This window comes from Pseudophryne corroboree, chromosome 1 (genome assembly GCF_028390025.1).
Source record: "Pseudophryne corroboree isolate aPseCor3 chromosome 1, aPseCor3.hap2, whole genome shotgun sequence".
In the NCBI taxonomy this organism is placed as follows: Eukaryota; Metazoa; Chordata; class Amphibia; order Anura; family Myobatrachidae; genus Pseudophryne; species Pseudophryne corroboree.
The window spans coordinates 860688882-860709887 of NC_086444.1; the positions used below are offsets into that span (position 1 = coordinate 860688882).

The window sequence follows — 21006 nt, forward strand, 5'->3', positions numbered from 1 at the left end:
GCTACTCCGACCAACAACTGCTCCATGGACCTCGCCTTTATAAGGAGATCGTCCAAGTACGGGATAATTATAACTCCCTTCTTTCGAAGGAGTATTATCATTTCGGCCATTACCTTGGTAAATACCCTCGGTGCCGTGGACAGACCAAACGGCAACGTCTGAAATTGGTAATGGCAGTCCTGTACCACAAATCGGAGGTACTCCTGGTGAGGTGGGTAAATGGGGACATGTAGGTAAGCATCCTTGATGTCCAGTGATACCATATAATCCCCCTCTTCCAGGCTTGCAATAACCGCCCTGAGCGATTCCATTTTGAACTTGAACTTCCTTATATAAGTGTTCAAGGATTTCAAATTTAGAATGGGTCTCACCGAACCATCTGGTTTCGGTACCACAAACATTGTGGAATAGTAACCCTGTCCCTGTTGAAGGAGGGGAACTTTGATTATCACCTGCTGGAGGTACAGCTTGTGAATTGCCGCCAGTACTACCTCCCTTTCCTTGGGAGTAGCTGGCAAGGCTGATTTGAGGTAACGGCGAAGGGGAGACGTTTCGAACTCCAGCTTGTATCCCTGAGATACCACTTGTAGAACCCAGAGATCCACCTGTGAGCGAACCCACTGGTCGCTGAAGTTCCGGAGACGGGCCCCCACCGCACCTGGCTCCACCTGTGGAGCCCCAGCGTCATGCGGTGGACTTAGTGGAAGCAGGGGAGGATTTTTGTTCCTGGGAACTGGCTGTCTGGTGCAGCTTTTTCCCTCTACCCCTGCCTCTGGGCAGAAAGGACGTGCCTCTGACCCGCTTGCCTTTCTGAGGCCGAAAGGACTGTACTTGATAATACGGTGCTTTCTTAGGCTGTGAGGGAACCTGAGGTAAAAAAGTCGACTTCCCAGCTGTTGCTGTGGATACGAGGTCCGAGAGACCGTCCCCAAACAATTCCTCACCCTTATAAGGCAAAACCTCCATGTGCCTTTTAGAATCAGCATCACCTGTCCACTGCCGAGTCCATAATACTCTCCTGGCAGAAATGGACATTGCATTAATTCTAGATGCCAGCCGGCAAATGTCCCTCTGTGCATCCCTCATATATAAGACTACGTCTTTAATATGCTCTATGTTTAGCAAAATAGTGTCCCTGTCAAGGGAATCAATGTTATCTGACAGGGAATCAGACCATGCTGCTGCAGCACTACACATCCATGCTGAAGCAATAGCAGGTCTCAGTATAGTACCTGAGTGTGTATACACAGACTTCAGGATAGCCTCCTGCTTTCTATCTGCAGGCTCCTTTAAGGCAGCCGTATCCTGAGACGGCAGTGCCACCTTTTTTGATAAGCGTGTGAGCGCCTTGTCCACCCTAGGGGATGTCTCCAAGCGTAACCTATCCGTTGGCGGGAAAGGGTACGCCATTAGTAACCGCTTAGAAATCACTAGTTTCTTATCTGGGGAACCCCACGCTTCTTCACACAATTCATTTAACTCATCAGATGGGGGAAAAGTCACTGGCTGCTTTTTCTCCCCAAACATAATACCCTTTTTTGTGGTAACCGGGTTAATGTCAGAAATGTGCAACACATTTTTCATTGCCGTAATCATGCATCGGATGGCCCTTGTGGATTGTACATTTGTCTCATCCTCGTCGACACTGGAGTCAGACTCCGTGTCGACATCTGTGTCTGCCATCTGTAGCGGGCGTTTTTGAGCCCCTGATGGCCTCTGAGATGCCTGGGCAGGCGCGGGCTGAGATGCCGGCTGTCCCAAAGCTGCGTCATTGAACCTTTTATGCAAGGAGTTGACACTGTCGGTTAATACCTTCCACATATCCATCCACTCTGGTGTCGGCCCCGCAGGGGGCGACATCACACTTATCGGCACCTGTTCCGCCTCCACGTAAGCGTCCTCATCAAACATGTCGACACAGCCGTACCGACACACCGCACACACACACACAGGGAATGCTCTGACTGAGGACAGGACCCCACAAAGTCCTTTGGGGAGACAGAGAGAGAGTATGCCAGCACACACCAGAGCGCTATATAACAGAGGGATTTACACTAGTACAAAGTGAATTTTCCCCCCAATAGCTGCTTATTATCACAATTTTTTTTTCTCCCCAAACATAATACCCTTTTTTGTGGTAACCGGGTTAATGTCAGAAATGTGCAACACATTTTTCATTGCCGTAATCATGCATCGGATGGCCCTTGTGGATTGTACATTTGTCTCATCCTCGTCGACACTGGAGTCAGACTCCGTGTCGACATCTGTGTCTGCCATCTGTAGCGGGCGTTTTTGAGCCCCTGATGGCCTCTGAGATGCCTGGGCAGGCGCGGGCTGAGATGCCGGCTGTCCCAAAGCTGCGTCATTGAACCTTTTATGCAAGGAGTTGACACTGTCGGTTAATACCTTCCACATATCCATCCACTCTGGTGTCGGCCCCGCAGGGGGCGACATCACACTTATCGGCACCTGTTCCGCCTCCACGTAAGCGTCCTCATCAAACATGTCGACACAGCCGTACCGACACACCGCACACACACACACAGGGAATGCTCTGACTGAGGACAGGACCCCACAAAGTCCTTTGGGGAGACAGAGAGAGAGTATGCCAGCACACACCAGAGCGCTATATAACAGAGGGATTTACACTAGTACAAAGTGAATTTTCCCCCCAATAGCTGCTTATTATCACAATTTTGCGCCTAAATTTATGTGTCCCACCTCTCTTTTTTACCCTTTCCGTAGTGTATACTGCAGAGGAGAGCCTGGGGAGCGTCCTTCCAGCGGAGCTGTGAAGAGAAAATGGCGCTGGCTGTGCTGAGGAAGATAGCCCCGCCCCTTCGGCGGCGGGCTTCTCCCGCTTTTTTAATAATATTTATGGCGGGGGATTAGGCACATATACAGTTTAGAACTGTATTATGTGCATTTTGCCAAGTAAGGTATACAAATTGCAGCCCAGGGCGCCCCCCCAGTGCCCTGCACCCACCAGTGACCGGAGCGTGTGGTGTGCTGTGGGAGCAATGGCGCTCAGCTGCAGTGCTGTGCGCTACCTTATTGAAGACCGGAGTCTTCAGCCGCCGATTTTCTCTGGAATCTTCCGTCTTCTGGCTCTGCAAGGGGGACGGCGGCGCGGCTCCGGGAACGGACGATCGAGGTCGGGCCCTGTGTTCGATCCCTCTGGAACTAATGGTGTCCAGTAGCCTTAGAAGCACAAACTAGCTGCAAGCAGGTAGGTTTGCTTCTCTCCCCTAAGTCCCACATAGCAGTGAGTCTGTTGCCAGTAGATCTCACTGAAAATAAAAAAGGTAACAAATACTTTCTTTTTTAGTGAGCTCAGGAGAGCCCACTAAGTGCATCCAGCTCTGGCCGGGCACAGATTCTAACTGAGGTCTGGAGGAGGGGCATAGAGGGAGGAGCCAGTGCACACCAGATATAGTACCTAATCTTTCTTTAAAGAGTGCCCAGTCTCCTGTGGAGCCCGTCTATTCCCCATGGTCCTTACGGAGTACCCAGCATCCACTAGGACGTCAGAGAAACACAGATTATCACTCTTCACGATCACTCTTCACCTTTTAACTAGGACACTCATGAATTACATAGGTTCTCTGGCTAATGAAAACCAGGTGAAATGCAGGCTTGAAGCCAACCAGCCAGAGAACTTGTGTAATTCTTGAATGTCCTGGTTTAAATAGGTAAACCTACTATTTCCTATAATCTGGCCTCATAGTCAGGGCCGGTTCAGGGGCTTTTTGCACCCCGGGCGGCAATAGGGGGTGTGGCTTCATACAGGGGGCGTGGTCAGTTACGCCCCCTGTACAGTAGTAGCGCCGCTGAAATGATGTGCGTTGACGTCATCGCGCACCGTACAGACAAGGTCCTCTCCACGAAGGGAAACTAGACGCTACACGTCTAGTTCCCTTCGTGGAGAGGACCTTTGCTGTGCGGTGCGCGATGACGTCATTGCGCACTGCACAGTAAAGGTCCTCTCCACGAAGGGAAACTAGACGGGCAGCGGGGGGCACAGCAGCAGCGGATCTTGCCCTGGTATGGATGGCACCGGCTCCCTCTGGAAGGCGGCGCCCCGGGCAAAAGTCCTGCTTGCCCGTGGCAAGATCCGCTACTGCTCCTAGTCTCCCACCTCTTTCCACTCCAATCTATACTCAATGCTGCTACCCAGCTCATCTTGCTCTCCACATATACACATACCTCCCCTCTCCTACAGGCTCTACACTGGCTGTCTTTCATCTTCAGAACCCAACTGAAACTTCTCACACTCACTAATACCGCTTTCAGATCGCAAATGCTGGGTCGCACCCAGAAATTTGAAACGGGTCCTTTCCGGGTGCGACCTGGCATTGGACCCCGAGAACTGGCTTCCTGACCCAGTAATATGCCGGGTCGGGTTGCCAGCAGGTGCAGGGACCCCGGCAGCATCAGGGCGGGTGCGGAGGCAGCGCTGGAAGATGAGATAATCTCCGCGCCGCCTCTCCCTATGCTGTGAATGGGTACCGGGTTGCATCTACCTGGGTAACCCATTCACACTGCGCCTGACCCGGGAATAACCCTTCTTTATTCCCGGGTTGAATTACCAGGTCAGGCGACCCGGAAATATGGGAGTGACCCTTTCAGACCGAACAGCGACCAGTGTCGACCCGGCAAAATATTTTACTGGGTCGATACAAGTAATTTGTGCACTCTGAAAGGGGAATAACAATGTCTTCATGCATTGCTCTCCTATTTACATCTCTAACCTTATCTCACTTCACATACCTCCCAACATTTCAGTTTGCAAATTCGGGACCACATGTGTGCCAAAACAAAAAAGGAGGTGGAGCTTTGCTAGAAAGGTGGCATGGCTTTGTGGCAGCTGCCATGAGAAATTGTGTGGCCCAGGACTTACCAAATAGGCATGGGCCCTAAATAGGGGTGGGATCTGTGCAGGGGGGCGGGGTGTTTCTCCTGGAAAGATTAACCAGGTAGAAACAGGAAAACACAGGGTTAAGAGCAGTTACAGGTTGTCCACTTGCAGCTAGGAGCATTTGGGTTATACAGGGCATTGCGGTGCACCAGGTGTGTGCACTGTACTATGTTGCAGTGGTGACAGTGGAATGCTTATTACAGTGCACATGGAAAGTATTCACAGCGCTTCACTTTTTCTACATTTTGTTATGTTACAGCCTTATTCCAAAATGGAATAAATTCATTTTTTCCCCTCAAAATTCTACACGGTTTTTTATTTGTAATAAATTTGCAAAAATCTAAAAAAAACTTTTTTCACGTTGTCATTATGGGGTATAGTGTGTAGAGTTTTGAGGGAACAATTAATTTATTTTGGAATTAGGCTGTAACATAACAAAATGTGGAAAAAGTGAAGTGCTATGAATACTTCCCGGATGCACTGTATATTGCTGCAATGGTGATAAAGTCCTTGGGGGTCACTAAGGCCCTCTCACTCAAGGGCTAATCTGTTATGCAGACTATGATGGGAGCGCCACTTAGCGACATCCACTTGTCTTCGAGTTCCACCTGTTATTACCACCCATTACAGTAGGAAATGTTTGGCATTCATGAATTCCTAAACAATACAATTTATTATCGATGACAGTGTGTACCTAATTATTATTAACATCAAACTGCCACAGTTGGAAACAACATTCTGCTCTAAAAAGTTAACTTCTAAAATGGATTAAATACAATGGCTCCCAAACTTTCTTGAATCACGGCATCCTAGAGTAGCGGCATTTTTTTTCACGGCACCCCTAGGATAAAAATAAGATTTTGATACCTACCGGTAAATCCTTTTCTCCTAGTTAGTAGAGGATCCTCAGTAGACATGGGCACTCTTAAGACTTTTCATTGGGTGCGAACTGGCTCCTCCCTCTATGACCCTCCTCCAGACCTCAGTTATAGGAACTGTGCCCAGGGAGACGGACATTTCGAGGAAAGGACTTACTTTAATAGTAGTGGTAAGATACATACCAACTCACACCCTTAACCATGCCGCACACATGGCATTCAACATAACACATGCCAACAGGCATGAAACAATTGCAGCAACATGCTGAACCTAAGATAACACAACTTGTCTAACCCGAATAACTAAACTGCAGGTAAAGTATGCACTGGGACGGGCGCCCAGCATCCTCTACGGACTAGGAGAAAAGGATTTACCGGTAGGTATCAAAATCCTATTTTCTCATACGTCCTAGAGGATGTTGGGGACGACATCAAGACCATGGGGTTTATACCTAAGCTCCAGTGCAGGCGGGAGAGTGTGGATGACCCTGCAGCACCGATTGACCAAACTTTAGGTCTACATCGGCCAAGGTGTCAAACTTGTAGAACTTAGCAAATGTGTTTGACCCCGACCAAGTAGCTGCTCGGCACAGTTGTAATGCCGAGACTTCCCGGGCAGCCGCCCAGGATGAGCCCACCTTCCTAGTGGAATGGGTCTTCACCGACGTCGGTGACGGCAATCCAGCCGTAGTATGAGCTTGCTGAATCGTATTTCTGATCCACCGTGCAATAGTCTGCTTGGAAGCAGGACACCCAATTTTGTTGTGAGCATACAGAACAAACAGGGCCTCTGTTTTCCGTATACGAGCCGTTCTAGCAACATAGATTTTCAAAGCTCTAACCACATCTAGAGATTTTGATTCAGTGAATGTGTCAGTAACTACTGGCACTACAATAGGTTGGTTTATGTGAAAAGATGAAACCACCTTAGGAAGAAAATGTTGTCGAGTTCTCAACTCTGCCCTATCTTCATGGAAGATCAGGTAAGGGCTCTTGTGAGACAAGGCCCCCAATTCAGACACCCGTCTTGCAGATGCCAAAGCCAAAAGCATCACCACTTTCCAAGTGAGAAACTTCAACTCTATCTTTTGTAGAGGCTCAAACCAATCCGATTGAAGGAACTGCAATACCACGTTAAGGTCCCATGCTGCCACTGGAGGCACGAATGGAGGCTGGATGTGCAGAACCCGTTTTACGAAGGTCTGAACCTTTGGAAGCGAGGCCAATTGTTTTTGGAAGAACACTGACAAGGCCGAAAATCTGGACCTTGATTGATCCCAATCGGAGGCCCGCCTCCACACCATCCTGCAAAAAATAGAGGAAACGCCCTAAGTGAAACTCTTCCGTAGGAGCTTTCTTGGATTCACACCAAGACACATATTTCCTCCAAATACGGTGGTAATGTTTCGACGTCACTCCCTTTCTGGCCTGAATAAGGGTGGGGATGACTTCCTTGGGAATACCCTTCCTGGCTAGTATACGGCGCTCAACAGCCATGTCGCGGTAAGTCTTGGTACACGCACGGCCCCTGCTGCAGCAGGTCCTCGCGAGGAGGAAGAGGCCGAGGATCTTCTATGAGCAACTGCTGAAGATCTGGGTACCAAGCCCTCCTTGGCCAGTCTGGGGCAATGAAGATTGCTCGAACCCTTGTTTTTCTTATGATCCTGAGTACTTTTGGGATCAGCGGAAGTGGAAGGAAGACATACACTGACGGGAAACCCACTGGGTCACTAGCGCATCCACTGCTACTGCTTGAGGGTCTCTCGACCTGGAACAGTATCTCTGAAGCTTCTTGTTGAGGCGAGATGCCATCATGTCTACTTGAGGAACTCCCCAAAGACTTATCACCTCTGCGAAAACTTCTTGGTGGAGGCCCCACTCTCCTGGATGGAGATCGTGTCTGCTGAGGAAGTCTGCTTCCCAGTTGTCTACTGGGAATGAATATTGCCGACAGAGCTTGTAGATGTTTTTCTGCCCAGCGGAGGATTTTTGTCGCCTCTGCTTATCGTTCTGCCCTGCCTGTTTATGTACGCGACTGCTGTTACATTGTCCGCCTGGATCTGCACGGGATGGTCTTGAAGAAGATGTACCGCTTGTTGAAGGACGTTGTAAATGGCTCTTAGCTCCAGCACGTTTATGTGAAGGCAGGATTCCTGATGTGACCAACGTCCTTGGAAGTTTTCTCCCTGAGAGACTGCTCCCCAGCCTCGGAGACTTGCATCCGTGGTTACCAGGACCCAGTCCTGAATCCCGAACCTGCGTCCTTCTAGTAGGTGAGAGCTGTGTAACCACCACAGGAGCAAAATCCTGTTTTTTGACGACAGGATTATCTTTCGGTGCATGTGTAGGTGTGACCCCGACCACTTGTCCAACAGGTCCCACTGGAATACTCTGGCATGGAACCTACCAAACTGTATGGCCTCGTAGGCCGCCACCATCTTCCCCAACAACCGAATGCACTGATGGATCGACACACTCGATGGTTTCAATATCTGTTTTACCATTTTCTGGATTTCCAGAGATTTTTCCACCGGAAGAAATACTCTCTGAACTTCTGTGTCCAGAATCATTTCGAGGAAAGACAACCTTGTCGTCGGTTCCAACTGTGACTTTGGGTAATTTATGATCCGCCCGTGTTGTTGGAGTATTGACAGAGAGAGTGATATGTTTTGTAACAACTGCTCCCTGGATCTCGCCTTTATCAGGAGATCGTCCAGATAAGGAATTATATTGACTCCTTTCTGACGAAGGAGGACCATCATCTCCGCCATCACCTTGGTGAACACCCTCGGCACTGTGGAGAGGCCAAAAGGTAACGTCTGGCATTGGTAATGGCAATCCTGAACCGTGAATCTCAGATAAGCCTGGTGAGGAGGATAAATGGGAATATGCAGGTAAGCATCCTTTATGTCCACCGACACCAAGTAGTCTCCCTCCTCCAGACTGGCAATCGCCCGAAGTGATTCCATCTTGAACTTGAACCTTTTCAGGTAGCAATTCGTCCGGCTTCGCAACAACAAAGAGGCTTGAATAAAAACCCCACCCTTGTTGTGACAACGGTACCAGGACTATGACCTGGTCTTGACATAATTTTTGGATTGCCGCTGTTACTGCTTCTCTTTCTGGCGGAGAAACTGGCAAGGTCGATTTGAAAAATCGGCATGGGGGAACGTCTTGAAACTCCAGTTTGTATCCCTGGGATACTATCTGCAACAGAAAAAAGGTTGGTGGAGTCTGCACAAGATCACTCAGTCTAAATGCTTAGTATTTAGGATGATATCATTAAAGCTATAGCTCTAGTGTAAACCAACGTATGGCCATATATCAAACAAATAATTGGTATTCGGCGCTGGGTTGGCGGTGCTCCCAGAAATAGTTCAGTAAACTATTTGTAAAAAATGGTTCCCGTATAGTACCGGAGCCAAAAAGAAAAAAGAAAGACTATGTGTCTCTTCTGGGGCACACTTTTATAGAAAATTATGTAATGTGTTATGTTTAAAATATAACTTTTTTTAGTAGCCCTCTTAAAATAATGGCTATGAGGCAAAAAAAGAGAAAGAAATAGCAAAAAGAAGAAATAACAACAATTAAAGTAAATTTATCTATCCAAGTAAACATCAAATGATGTAATACAAATTTAGCATGATGGCTCTGTGAACGAAATTATGTATGTGTCTCCAATGTTGAGAAAATTATGTCTTCTTCCAAGTTAGTAACAAAATAAACTATGATAGAGATATACAAGGAAGAAAAAGGAAATAAACAATATAATGTATACCGGGCTCCACCCTGATTGCTAATTGGATATGGATTTCAGAAAGATAAGATAAATGGGGAATAATACTTGGTTCTAGGTCCTGTGTCCTTGGTTTGGATAAAAATACCTGCAGTACCCGGTATTCTCTGGTGGTCTCCCACCCAGGTACTGACCTGGCCCACAGTGCTTGGCTTCCAAGATCAGACGAGGTTGGGCATACTCCGTGTGGTTTGACCGCAGGTAGATATATTACACCTGATGACACCAGGAACCATGTATTGTAGGCTCTGAGAGAAATCCCAAAGTTTCCTGTAGGATTACTGGGTGCTCCTGAATCGAAATACCAGTGGTACCTGGTATTCGCTGATGGTCTCCCAACCAGATGCTGAACCGGCCCACTAGGCTTAACTTCAAAGAGATCAGATGAAGTTGGGCCTCTACCGTGTTAATAACCTTGGGTGGATAAATCGCACCTAATGGCTACTGGAAATCATATGGAAACCAAAATCGCTAGGGGCTAAATGCGTCTGATCTAAGGTGTCTGTGGGAACTTCCCAGGTTTTAAGAGGAGTACTAAATGGATGATGGTGTGATACTGCTGTAAAAGGAGTATTGAAGAATCAGAGAATCAGGTCTGAGTTAAACACCACTTCTGCTTTTTGATCATCTGCCTGGGCATCGAATGAAAAAATGAGAGGGTGGTGAGAAACGACACTGAGACAGAAGAAAGGTAGAGGAACACTTCTACTGTCCTGTTTTGTAACAAAATGGTGCTCTGTTTACATATTGCATTGCAGAGCCACCAAGATTGTTTAAACAGAATGAGAGGGAGTTCCAGAAATCTCATATGAGTGGGAATGTTTCTTAGAGATTAACTGTGTCTATATGGAAGAATACTCAGGTGATAATCTGTGATAAATTACGTGTTTGATCCAAATACTTTGATGATAATCTGTGATAATTCACGTGTTCGATCCACAACTGCTCAATACAGTCAGCAACACACTAAACCAATTTCTGATATGCAGTGTATCAAAAAGTCATTATCAAAAAAGGATATAAACACTGGTCTTATGCATATATGAAAAAAAAACAAAAATAAGGACTGAACCTATTAGGAACCATGAATTGGTAGTTAGTAGGTATTAATCAATTAAAGATGAGTCCCGGACATTGGTGCGGCTTGTTGGTGAATATGGCATAATCCCATTGTTACCGTATATCCCTGGTTAATGATGGAGAAATGTATATCTCTCATTTGCTTGTTCACTTGTCAAAAAAAATGTATAGTCACTCAATTGATTAATAGAAAAGTGAATAAATGGAGCAAAAACAGATTACCAGGGAAAACGGGTCCGATGAAAAGTCAGGGATGCCCTGTGACCTACTAATAGGTGGAGGGGTGGAATACCCCCCTAGGTCGCTGGACGCCGCTCCTAAGTGTCCGTGGTGAGGGGTGAGTCCAGCAATGAGACGCCGGTGTCCGCGGTCCGCCGACCAGAAGTTCGGAACACTGGAATCGGAAGTGACGTACGTTTCGCTCGGGAGAGCTTGTTCACTGGTTGCAACCAGGCGGACCACGGACACCGGCGTCTCACTGCTGGTCTCACCCCTCACCACGGACACTCAGGAGCGGCGTCCAGCGACCTAGGGGGGTATTCCACCCCTCCACCTATTAGTAGGTCACAGGGCATCCCTGACTTTTCATCAGACCCGTTTTCCCTGGTAATCTGTTTTTGCTCCATTTATTCACTTTTCTATTAATCAATTGAGTGACTATACATTTTTTTGACAAGTGAACAAGCAAATGAGAGATATACATTTCTCCATCATTAACCAGGGATATACGGTAACAATGGGATTATGCCATATTCACCAACAAGCCGCACCAATGTCCGGGACTCATCTTTAATTGATTAATACCTACTAACTACCAATTCATGGTTCCTAATAGGTTCAGTCCTTATTTTTGTTTTTTTTTCATATATGCATAAGACCAGTGTTTATATCCTTTTTTGATAATGACTTTTTGATACACTGCATATCAGAAATTGGTTTAGAGTGTTGCTGACTGTATTGAGCAGTTGTGGATCGAACACGTGAATTATCACAGATTATCATCAAAGTATTTGGATCAAACACGTAATTTATCACAGATTATCACCTGAGTATTCTTCCATATAGACACAGTTAATCTCTAAGAAACATTCCCACTCATATGAGATTTCTGGAACTCCCTCTCATTCTGTTTAAACAATCTTGGTGGCTCAGCAATGCAATATGTAAACAGAGCACCATTTTGTTACAAAACAGGACAGTAGAAGTGTTCCTCTACCTTTCTTCTGTCTCAGTGTCGTTTCTCACCACCCTCTCATTTTTTTCATTCGATGCCCAGGCAGATGATCAAAAAGCAGAAGTGGTGTTTAACTCAGACCTGATTCTCCAATACTCAACTCCTTTTACAGCAGTGTCACACCATCATCCATTTAGTACTCCTCTTAAAACCTGGGGAGTTCCCACAGACACCTAAGATCAGACCCATTTAGCCCCTAGCGATTTTGGTTTCCATATGATTTCCAGTAGCCATTAGGTGCGATTTATCCACCCAAGGTTATTAACACGGAAGAGGCCCAACTTCATCTGATCTCTTTGAAGTTAAGCCTAGTGGGCCGGTTCAGCATCTGGTTGGGAGACCATCAGCGAATACCAGGTACCACTGGAATTTCGATTCAGAAGTACCCAGTAATCCTACAGGAAACTTTGGGATTTCTCTCAGAGCCTACAATACATGGTTCCTGGTGTCATCAGGTGTGATATATCTACCTGCGGTTAAACCACACGGAGTATGCCCAACCTCGTCTGATCTTGGAAGCCAAGCACTGTGGGCCAGGTCAGTACCTGGGTGGGAGACCACCAGAGAATACCGGGTACTGCAGGTATTTATATCCAAACCAAGGACACAGGACCTAGAACCAAGTATTATTCCCCATTTATCTTATCTTTCTGAAATCCATATCCACTTAGCAATCAGGGTGAAGCCCGGTATACATTATATTGTTTATTTCCTCTTTCTTCCTGGTATATCTCTATCATAGTTTATTTTGTTACTAATTTGGAAGAAGACATAATTTTCTCAACATTGGAGACACATACATATTTTCGTTCACAGAGCCATCATGCTAAATTTGTATCACATCATTTGATGTTTACTTGGATAGATAAATTTACTTTAATTGTTGTTATTTCTTCTTTTTGCTATTTCTTTCTCTTTTTTTGCCTCATAGCCATTATTTTAAGAGGGCTACTAATAAAAGTTAAATTTTAAACATAACACATTACATAATTTTCAATAAAAGTGTGCCCCAGAAGAGACGCATAGTCTTTCTTTTTTCTTTTTGGCTCCGGTACTATACGGGAACCATTTTTTACAAATAGTTTACTATACTATCTGCAACACCCAGGGATCCAGGCCAGACAGAATCCAACCTTGGCTAAAGAGTTTGAGACGTGCCCCCACCCAAGCGGCCTCCCACAAGGGAGCTCCAGCGTCATGCTGAGGATTTGGCAGAAGTAGGGGTAGACTTCTGCTCTTGGGAACCTGGAGCCGCTGTGGGCTTCTTTCCCCTTCCTCTTCCCCTACCTGCAAAGAAGGGGGAACCTCTCGTCTTTTTGTATTTATTGGGCCGAAAGGACTGCATTTGCGGGTGATAGGTCTTTTTTGCCGATGCAGGCGCAGAGGGCAAAAATGTCGACTTACCTGCGGTAGCCGCCGAGACTAACGCATCCAGGCCATCGCCAAAACAGGCCTCACCTTTATATGGGAGCGCCTCCATGTTTCTTTTGGAATCTGCATCCGCGTTCCACTGGCGAATCCACAGCGCCCGCCTAGCCGATACTGCCATGGTAGCGGCTTGTGAACTCAAGAGTCCAATATCCTTCATTGCTTCCAGCATGTAGGCGGAAGCGTCCTTGATATTCCCTAACTTAAGGAGTATCTCATCTTTATCAATCGTGTCAATTTCTGATGACACACATTCTGACCATTTTTCAATAGCGCGACTCACCCACGCGCAGGCAATAGTGGGCCTGAGCAGTGTACCATTGGTAACATAAATGGATTTCAATGTTGTTTCCATTTTGTGGTCTGCCGGCTCCTTAAGTGAAGCCGTGCCAGGTGCAGGGAGAATCACCTTCTTTGTCAACCTGGAAAGCGCACTAACACAGGGAGTGACTCCCATTTTTTCCTGTCCTCAGCCGGGAAAAGGTAAGCTATCTGAATCCTTTTGGGAATACGAAATTTCTTATCAGGATTCACCCACATCCCTTCAAAAAGAGCATTTAGTTCATGTGAAGGAGGGAACGTGACTTTGGATTTCTTTTCCTTACATAAATAAGCCTTTTCCAGAGGTACAGGAGTGGTTTCTGTAACCTCCAACACGTCCGTTATAGCCACAATCATATATTGTATACTTTTTGTCAATTTATGATCTATCTCTCTGGAGTCACTATCGTCAACACAAGAATCAGAGTCCGTGTCGGTATCAGTGTTTACAACATTCGCAAATGGTCTCTTATGCAGGGGCCGCCTGCATAAGGAATAACAGCATCCTGAAAAATCACATCTTCCACAGATTTTCTCCAGCATGCAGCCTTAGATTCAGACTTATCTAATCTTCGGTTAATCAGATGCATACTGTCACGTATCTCTTTCACCCATGCAGGCTCTTGGTGTGCCGGTAGCGCCACCACATTACAACTCTGTGTCCCTAAAATGGCTTCCTCCGGGTAGGAACTCCCTGCCTCAGACATGCCTCACACGTGTACAGCACACTCACAGACACACTGGGACTTATTTGGGGACAGACCTACAGTAAAATCTGTCAGAGGAACACAGTATAGGAGCAGCCAGTTCACAATCCCAGCGCCAGTATGCTATGCCTGTGAACACAGAATGCCCACAGCCAAATAGCGCTTTTAAACAGTAATTCACACTATTAAATGCACCACAATCGCTTTGTGCACCCCCTTAATAGCACCCTGTACTTGTCAGAAGTGGAGGAGAGGACCAGCGTGTTCCCTGCAGCCTGAGGAGAGAGAGAGAGAATGGCGCTGAGCAGTGTGCTGGCTGCCTGAGGAAGAAGCTCCGCCCCCGCAATGGCGCGTCCTTACACTCAGTACATATTATGATATTTATACTGGCGGGGGTAGGGCTGTGCCAGCGGCATCTTATGCCCCCTTTTAGCCAGTTTGAGGTATATTTCTTGCTGCCCAGGGCGCCCCCCCCCCCCCCCCCCCCGCGCCCTGCACCTTGCAGTGCCTGTGTGTGGGCAGCAATGGCGCGCTGCGCTCCCGCCAGCCGCGCCATACCTCAGCCGTCACTTACTTGATAGAAGTTCAATCTTTTCATACTCACCTGTCTTCTGACTTCTGGCTCTGCGAGGGGGGTGACGGTGTGCTGTGGGAGTGAGCATCTAGACACGGCTCGTGTTCAGTACCCTTCAGGAGCTAATGGTGTCCTGTCAGCCAGAAGCAGAGCCATGAAACTCTTTAGGAAGTTGGTACTGCTTCTGCCCCCTCAGTCCCACGAAGCAGGGAGTCTGTTGCCAGCAGTTCTCCCTGAAAATAAAAAACCTAACTTAAGTCTTTTCAGAGAAACTCAGTAGAGCTCCTCAGAATGTATCCAGTCTGCCTGGGCACATTTCTAAAACTGAGGTCTGGAGGAGGGGCATAGAGGGAGGAGCCAGTTCGCACCCAATGAAAAGTCTTAAGAGTGCCCATGTCTCCTGCGGATCCCGTCTATACCCCATGGTCTTGATGTGGTCCCCAGCATCCTCTAGGATGTATGAGAAATTTGGATAACATTTTAAGTAAATTGTGTTTAATGTATATGTCATCCTTAGGGTCAGTTATGTGGTGGTATACACAGAGCCGGCCCTAGGCATAGGCAAACTAGGCAATTGCCTAGGGCATCTGATATGACTAGGGGCACAAGCAGCTTCTGCTGATTAAAATGATATGCGGCATGCCTATATTCAGTGTGTAGCATTTTGTATGCAGATACAGCCACAGTCACACACAGTATATAGGCATGCCGCATAACATTTTAATCAGCAGAAGCTGCTTGTGCATCCTAGCCACATAGCAATGCAAACAAGATGCATTTTCATAAAAAATAGGCACCCAACGTTAGCAGAGCTGCCAGATGACTCACGCCAGGAACTATATGTGTCATTATATGTATAAGGGCATTAATAATGTGTAACATATGTGTAAGGGGCACTATGTGTGTGATTATGTGTATAAGGGCACTAATAATGTGTGGCATATGTGTAAGGGAATTTATGTGTATAAGGGCATTAATAAGGGTTGGCATAATGTGTAAAGTGCATTATGTTTATAAGGACATTAATAATGTGTGTCATATGTGTAAGGGGCATTACTGTGTGGTATTATGTGTATAAATGCATTACCAATGTGTGGCATTATGTGTATAAGGTGCTCTACTGTGTGGTGTAATGTATAGAAAGGGCACTACTGTGTGGTCTAATGTGAATAAAGAGCAATATGGTGTGGTGTAATGTGAATAAGGAGCAATTCAGTATGATGTTATGTGAATGAGGGGCACTACTGTGAGGAGTAACGTATATAAGGTAAAGTGGTACTACTGTGTGATGTAATTTGAATAAGGGACATTATCGCATTATAAATTGTGAATAACGTTGCCCTACTATGTGGCATAATTTGAATTGGGGGTACTTTTGTGTGGCCATGCCCCTTGCCAGCAAAAACACATACCTTTTTGGGCTGTGCGCCGAATGTGCACACTGTTCTTATTTAAATTACAGGGGGTAGGAAAATAAAAAAGGACTGCTATGGGTGGGGGGTGATAGTGCTGGGTAAAGGGTGCAGAGTCAGAGGCGGAACTAGCGGTGGTGCTAGGGGTCACCAGCCAAAATCTTGCCTAGGGCATCATATTGGTTAGGGCCGGCTCTGGGTATACAGTTGCGCTTCTGATTGTCCACATGTGTTAAGGATTGGCAGCCACTAGCACTGGTTTTGCCTATCACTTTATAAAGAAAGATTACATTTAGTAAATTGTGTTTATATGTCATACTTGGGTTCAGTTATGTGGTGAGTGACAGGATTCTCTTTTGTTTGTCCACATAGTTAATGTTTGGTAGCCACCAGCACTGGTTTTGCCTATTACATTAACCATAAATAATATGAATTGGTCCTGGTCCACCAATCCAAGGCAGCCTGCCAGTGCCATGAGGCACCCCAGGGTGCCACAGCACACAGCTTGAGAACCACTGATCACATAGATTAAATTAGTGGAAATATTTTGCTGCTGATGTAATGTTACTGCTGGCCTGGTCACTAAGGTGCTCCCACTTGGGGAGTTACACGGGTGCACATCTATTATGCAAGGTGGAGAGAAGAGATAACAACACAGAGTGGGGGGAGTGACGATATGTCAGATAGGGGAGTAATGCATTATATGAGAGGTATGGGACACAAAATAAAGGCATGCAAGACTAGGGGGGTAATTCAGACTAGATCGCAGCAGCGCCAGCAATCGCAGACTGAATTCCTTTGTGGAGTACGCACGCGCACCCCGGGAGACTAGTGAGATGCTAACAGCATCTCTGGGCTGCGATCACCTTTGCCTGATTGACAGGCGGAGGCTGTCGCGGGGCGGGAGGGGCTTGCCAACGGAGTTAGAACGCCATTAGCGGGCACGGTCCGGACAACGGAGGTGTGTCCGGACCGTTGCGGGGGCGGACCGCGACGGCTGCGTGACGTCACACGCAGCCGCTGCGACCTGGGACGCGGCAGGTAGCCTCCTGCCAGCGCGCAGGAGCTACGTAGGCAGGGAGTTACTCACCGGCTGCAAAAGCATCGCCGGCGTGCAATACTTTTGCACCCTTGCGAGGGGGGCAGAGCCATACTTGCGGGACGGACTAGCCCTGTGCCGGACGTCCCTCCCGCATATCTGAGAAACTGATCGTAGATGTGCTAAAAAGTGGGTGTGGCCACATGGGGCGTGGTCAATAAAAAGGCGACGTGATACACATAAGAGGTCCAGATACACATGTTCCCACAGTGCCAGATATGCTCCCACAGTGCCAGATACACATATGCCCCCACAGTGCCAGATACTACTGTACCTCACAGTGCCAGATACACACATACCCCCACAGTGCCATATATGCTCCCAGAGTGCCAGATACACAAATGATATGCCCCCCACCCACAGTGCCAGATATGCCCCCAACCCACAGTGCCAGATACGCAAATGCCCCCACAGTGCCAGATATACCCCCACAGTACCAGATACGCTCCTACAGTGCCAGATACACAAATGCCCCCACCCACAGTGCTAGATACACAAATGCCCCCACCCACAGTGCCAGATACACAAATGCCCCCACCTACAGTGCCAGATATGCCCCCACCCACAGTGCCAGATAAGCAAATACCCACACTGTGTCATACATGCCCATACAGTGCATCTCCCCTGCTCCCCCCGCTCACCATTGTTGTTGATGTTGCTTTGTGAGGGGAGGAGAGCGCAGTGAGCGCCTCTCCTGCCCCTCAGTGCTCAGTCTGGTCTCCTTAGTCCGGCGGCGGCGGGTATCTCAACTGAGGCGCTGGAGCTGCGGCTGCCGGTCCGTGAGCTCTGATTGGCTAACAGACCGGCGCCTCAGTTGAGATACCCGCCGCTGGACTACGGAGACCGGACTGAGCACTGAGGGGCAGGAGAGGCCCTCGCTGCGCTCTCCTCCCCTCACAAAGCAGCGGGTGCAAGCATGGCAGTCGGCCAGGCGGTACTGCGTACCGGCTGGCAATTTCTTACCGGTACACAGTACCGCCCCGTACCGCCATACTTGCACAAAAGACTCATGTCGGGTCTCTATGATATGATAAATTTCTCCATGTGTATCTACTGTAGAATAAATAGTTAGAAGTACTCTACAGTTAGTGCAGTAGGTAGTGATTCATGCACTGTATGCAGGAGAGAAGCTCACCTGTTCTAAGTACAGAAGGAATTATTTTGTATGTAGCATGCAGTGAGGCTAGTGCCACACATAGCGGCCAAGCAGGTCACAGTGAACGGGTCCCACTTGGCCCGGGAGGTTTTTTTGTGTGCACACGGATCGTGTTCAACGGGATGCCGCAGAACAGGATCCGCCTGCGGTTGGATCCGGTGGCGGCGGGACTGCCGCATATGTGTGGGCGCCTGCATATGCATGTACAGTCACAACCCATGTGCAGTCTCCTTCTGGCCAAGCGGGCCCTACCCTAAGAGAAATCCTGTGAAGCGAGTACTGTGGGAATTATCCTGCACATAGCATGCAGTGACAGAAAGTGAGATCCCATACATTGAGTACAGTAGGAATTATCCTGCACTTAGCATGCAGTAAGAGCGATCCTGTGCATCGAGTACTGTGGAAATTATCCTGCACATAGCATGCAGTGACAGAAAGTGAGATCCCATACATTGAGTACAGTAGGAATTATCCTGCACTTAGCATGCAGTAAGAGCGATCCTGTGCATCGAGTACTGTGGAAATTATCCTGCACATAGCATGCAGTGACAGAAAGTGAGATCCCATACATTGAGTACAGTAGGAATTATCCTGCACTTAGCTTGCAGTAAGAGCGATCCTGTGCATCGAGTACTGTGGAAATTATCCTGCACATAGCATGCAGTGACAGAAAGTGAGATCCCATACATTGAGTACAGTAGGAATTATTCTGCACTTAGCATGCAATAAGAGCGATCCTGTGCATCGAGAACTGTGGAAATTATCCTATACATTGCAAACAGTAAAAGAGATCCCATGCAGTGAATACAGAAGGTATTATCCTGTACATAGCATGCAGTGACAGAAAGTGAGAGCCCATGCAGTGAGTACAGTAAGAATTGTCCTGCAGTTAGCATGCAGTAAGAGAGATACCATACAGTGAGTACCGGAGGAATTATCTTGTACTAGCATGCAGTAAAGGTCCGTACACACTTTTCAGCTCAAAGTAGCTAACTTTTAGCGTTTTGAGCTACTTTGAACTCAAAATTGCCTAGTGTGTATGGCCGGGCGGTGAGCGCTGATGCGCGCTCCCGCATCATCGCCGGCCGCCACTGGTCGTCGGTCTATTTTACCAGCCGAGTAAACCACTTTCCACAGTCTCCTACTGTGGAAAGTGGTTCACCCCCGGGACAATTGATGGGCCGTGTGAAAAAAAATTGTGTATGCACTGAGCAACTTACCGGCCAGCGATTTTCACATCATCTCTCAGCATACACACTGGGCAAAAAAGCCCAGTGTGTATGCACCTAAAGAGAGATACCGTACAGTGAGTACACTAGGAATTATCCTGTACTTAGCATGCAGTAAGAGAGATACCGTACAGTGAGTACAGTAGAAATTATCCTGTACTTCGCATGCAGTAAGGAAGATACCGTACAGTGAGTACAGTAGGAATTATCCTGTACTTCGCATGCAGTAAGGAAGATACCGTACAGTGAGTACAGTAGAAATTATCCTGTACTTAGCATGCTTTAAGAGAGATACCGTACAGTGAGTACACTAGGAATTATCCTGTACTTAGCATGGAGTAAGAGAGATACCGTACAGTGAGTACAGTAGGAATTATCCTGTACTTAGCATGCTTTAAGAGAGATACCGTACAGTGAGTACACTAGGAATTATCCTGTACTTAGCATGGAGTAAGAGAGATACCGTACAGTGAGTACAGTAGGAATTATCCTGTACTTAGCATGCAGTAAGAGAGATACTGTACCGTACAGTGAGTACAGGAGGAATTATCCTATACTTAACATGCAGTAAGAGAGATACCATACAGGAGGAATTATCCTGTACATAGTATGCAGTTAGGGAGATCATGTGTAGTGAGTACAGTAGGAATGAAGGCAGTAAGAGAGATCCTGTGCAGTGAGTACAGTAGGAATTATCCTATACACAGCATGCAGTGACTGTAAAGGATTGTACACACGGTGAGATCCTTGCTATGCCCGATTTTCACTTTGCGATTTCCCCTGAACTCCCCGAAGCCCAGCACCACCGATTTTGACTAACTTTTCTTGAGATATGGACTATGTGTGATTACGATTTTGGCTTATGTGAGATTTTGGCTTATGTGAGATTTAATTGACATGTGAGATGAACTCGATAGTACACTGATCTAGCAAGGATTGACTTGCCTGCACAGTCTATCTTTTCTGGCGATGCCGACCTGGCGGGACCGCTCATCGGGATCGAATCGGGATCGCAAGGTGACTTTCACCTTGCGATCTGCACTAACTTTTCTTGCGATTTTGACTATATAGTCAAAATCGAAAGAAAATATCTCACCATGTGTACACACCCTAAGAGAGATCCCATGAATTGAGTACAGTAGGAATTATCCTGTACAAGCAGTAGCATGCACTG

The 21006-nt window shown here is 47.1% G+C and overlaps 1 protein-coding gene and 2 pseudogenes across 1 annotated transcript in view; 2 read left to right on the forward strand and 1 right to left on the reverse strand.

The window, feature by feature from the left end:
• Window positions 1-21006, forward strand: part of PSD3 (pleckstrin and Sec7 domain containing 3) — a 1004314-nt gene that overhangs the window by 155238 nt on the left and 828070 nt on the right. The window lies entirely within an intron of this gene.
• Window positions 9678-9795, reverse strand: LOC134949513 (5S ribosomal RNA; annotated as a pseudogene).
• On the forward strand, window positions 12375-12492 carry LOC134951231 (5S ribosomal RNA; annotated as a pseudogene).